Genomic DNA, 4484 nt, shown 5'->3' with positions numbered 1-4484 from the left:
TGCCCATCACAATAATGCTTCAGGCTGTTGTCATCACAATGAAATCAAAATGCTCCATGACCTCTGTCATCACAATGCTCCAAACCGTTGTGATCACAATATTCCATAACACTTATCATCACAACACCCCATGATGCTCATAATCACATTTATCCATGGTCTTTTCATCACTATGCTCCATAACATTAGTCATCACAATGCTCAATACACTTTTCATCACAATGCTCCCTGACACTTGTCGTCAGTATGTTCCTTGAACACTGTCATGACAAGGCTCCAAGCCTTTTTCATCACAATGATCCATGCCCTTTTCATCACAGTGCTCCAAGACACCTGTAATCACAATGCTCCATGCACTTGTCATCACAGTGCTCCATGACGCATTCATCAGAATGCTCCATGTCCTTCTCTTCACAATGCCCCATGCCCTTGTCATAACAATGCTCCAAGACCACTGTAATCATAATGCTCCATGCCCCTTTTCATCAGAATACTCCATGAGACTTGTCATCACATGTCTCCATGGTCTTCTCATCACAATGCTCCAGGACCAATATCAACACAATGCTCCATGACCACTGTCATCACAACACTCAATTACACCTGACAACACAGTGATCCGGAACTCTTGTCATCACAATGCTCCATGACCCCTGTCATCACAATACTCCATGAACATTTTCAGCCCAATCTTCCATGACGCTTGTCATCACAATGATCCATGCCCTTTTCATCCCAATGCTCCTTGACCCATGTATTCACAATGCTCTGAGACGCATGGCATCACAGTGCTCCATGACACCTGTCATCAAAATGCTCCATGAATTTGTCAGCAAAATGCTACATGAACTTGTCATTACAATGTTCCATGCGCTTGTCATCACTATACTCCATTACCGTTGTCATCAAAATCCTCCATGAAACTTTGTATCACATTGTTTCATGCCCTTGTCATCACAATGCTCCATGCTTCTTGAAATCAAAATGATCCATGACCTGTGTCATCACAATGCTCCAAACACTTGTGATCACCATGTTCCATAACACTTGTCATCACAACGCTCCATGATGCCTGTCATCACAATACTCCACGCACTTTTCTTCACAATGCTCCATGACCTTTGTCATCACAATTCTCAATACACTTGTCATCACTGTGCTCCCTGACACTTGTCGTCAGAATGCTCTATGAACCCTGTCACGAAAAGGCTCCATGCCTTTTTCCTCACAATGACCCATGCAGTTTTCATCACAATGCTCCATGCCATTGTCATCAGAATACTCCACAAGCTTGTCATCAAAATGCTCCATGACCTTGGCATCACAATTCTCCATGCACTTGTCAGCAAAATGCTCCCTGACCCTTGTCATCACAATGCTCCAAGCCATTGTCATCACACTGTTCCATTACCTTTGTCATCAGAATCCTCCATGACACTTGCATCACAATGCTCCATGCCATTGTCATCACAATGGGCCATTACATATGTCATCACAATGCTCCCTGACACCTGTCTTCACAATACTGTATGACCTGGTCTTCACAATGCTCCATGCCCTTGTCATCAAAATGAACCATTCCAACTGTCATTACAATAATCCATGAAACTTATTAGACCAATGTTCCATGCCCTTGTCATCACAATGCTCCATGCCCTTGTTATCACAGTGCTCCATGACCCCTGTCATCACAATGCTCCGTGACTCCAGTCATCACAATGCTTCATGACCTTTGTCATCACAATGGTCCATGCCCTCATCATCAACAGTCTCTGTGACCTTTTTAACCACAATGCTCCATGAACTTTTCATCACAATGCTCTTTGACCCTTGTCATCACAATACTCTATGCCTTTCTCAGCACAATGCTCTATGACCGTTGTCATAACAATGCTCCATGCGCTTGTCAGCACAATGCTCCATGACACATGTCATCACAATGCACCATGCGCTTGTCATAACAGTGCTCCACAATCTTGTCATCACAATGCTCCATAAACCTTGTCATCACAATGCTCCATGCACTTCTCATCAAAATGCTCTCTCACAACTGATATCAAAATATTTCATCACTATTCATCACAATACTCCCTCAGCCCTGTCATCACAATGTTCCATGACTCCTGTCATCACAATGCTACATGCACTTATCATCACAATGTTCGATTACCACTGACATCACAATGTTCCATAACCCCTGTCATCAAAATGCTCCATGACCCCTTTCATCAAAATGTTCCATGACTCCTCTCATCACAGTGCTCCATGATCCTTGAAATCACAATGATCCATGACCTCTGTCTTCACAATGCTCCAAACCCATGTGATCACAATGTTCCATAACCCTTGTCATCACAACGCTCCATGATGCCTGTCATCACAATACTCCATGCCCTTGTCGTCACAATTCTCCATGATATTTGTCATCACAATTCTCAATACACTTGTCATCACAAGTCTCCCTGACACTTGTCGTCAGTATGCTCCTTGAACACTGTCATGAAAAGGCTCCATGCATTTTTCATCACAATGCTCCATGCCCTTTTCATCACAATGCTCCATGCCATTGTCATCACAATACTCCACAAGCTTGTCATCAGAATGCTCCATGACACTTGTCATCACAATGCTCCATGAGCACTGTCATCACAATGCTCCATACTACATGTCATTACAGTGCTCCATGACGCTCGTCATTAACAATTATCCATGGTCTTCTCATCACAATGCTCCACACCCTTGTCATCAAAATGCTCCATGACTCTTTTCATCACAATGCTCCATGGCCACTGTCATCACAATTCTCCATACCTTTTGTCATTATAGCGCTCCATGGTGCTCATCATCACAATTATCCACGGTCTTCTCATCACAATGCTCCAGGGTCTTGCCATCACAATGCTCCATGCCCTGGTCATCACAATGCTCCATGTTCCCTGTCATCACAATTCTCCACGTTCTTGGCATAACTATGTTCCATGACACTTCCCATCACAGTGTTAAATGCTTTGTCATCAAAATACTCCACAAGCTTGTCATCACAACACTCCATGACACTTGTCATCAAAATGATCCATGACCCGTGTCATCACAATGCTCAATGAAACGTATCATCACAATGCTCCATGCCCCTTGTCATTACAGTGCTCCATGATGCTCGTCACCAGAATTATCCATGGTCTTCTCATCACAGTGCTCCACGGTCTTGCCATCACAATGCTCCATGCCCTGGTCATAACAATTCTCCACGTCCTTGTCATCACAATGCTCCATGACAGTTCTCATCACAATGTTACATGCTCTTGTCATCACAATTCTCAATGCACTTGTCATCGCAATGCCCCCTGACCCCTTTCATAGCAAGCCCCATGCCTTTGTCATCACAATGCTTCACGATATTTTCATCCAACTTCTCAATGGCCGTTGTCATCACAATGCTCCATGCCCTTGTCATCACAATGCTCCATGACCCTTGTCATCACAATGCTCCAAGCCTTTGTCATCACAATGCTCCATTACCTTTGTCGTCACGATCCTCCATAACACTTGGCATCACAATGCTCCATGCCATTGTCATCACAATGGTACATGAAATATTCCATCACAATGCTCCCTGACACCTTTCTTCACCATACTCCATGACCTTGTCATCAAAATGCTCCATGCCCTTGTCATCACAATGTGCCATGCCCACTGTCAACACAATTATCCATGAAACTTGTCAGACCAATGCTCCATGCCCCTGTCATCATAATGCTACATGACCCCAGTCATCACAATGCTCCGTGTGTCCCATCATCACAAGGCTTCATGACCTGTGTCATCACAATGGTCAATGCCCTCATCATCACAATGCTCTGTGAAATTTGTCACCACAATGTTCCATGACCTTTTCATCACAGTGCAGATACGTCCATGAGTGAAAGTGCCCTATGCTCTGTAGCTCATCTTTTAGATGTTTTAGCAAATACAATACACTTCTCCATAGTGGCCGTTGGCAAATTACAATTCCACTATAAGCTTCACAGGGCTCCCTTTTCTCCTCGCCCTGTCCTGCATTTCTGGTGTTTACACTTTATGTGGATGGCCCTTCTGACTGATGTGAAGTGATACATTTTGTAGTATTGATTTCCAGTGCCCACCTGTTTGGTTGGATAAAAAGTGTGTATGGCCTTTACTTGAATATATTCGGAAAAAATGACATACGCCCTTTTGGGCCAACTGCATCATTGGCGATGTTCAGCCCCTTTTCTTGTGTTTTAAAAGGGAGTCCTTTCTACCTCTTCAAATCTGTTTCCTGCCACTCTCCCTTGCTTACAACTCCTTTTCTGTGACTTACCTCAAGACATTTTTCGACGATAGATATTTTCAACTCTGCAGTTTCATGAATTTTAGTGCCCCTGAGTTCCATTATTCAACTTGTGTTTTTGGAAACTGGACACAAAACAGCGGGATTTCCTCTAGCCCTCTTCTGTTTCCGTGGG

The sequence above is a fragment of the Mesoplodon mirus genome, assembly GCF_964341445.2.
Source record: "Mesoplodon mirus genome assembly, contig: HAP1_SCAFFOLD_74, whole genome shotgun sequence".
In the NCBI taxonomy this organism is placed as follows: Eukaryota; Metazoa; Chordata; class Mammalia; order Artiodactyla; family Ziphiidae; genus Mesoplodon; species Mesoplodon mirus.
Note: the sequence above shows the minus strand (reverse complement) of the source record.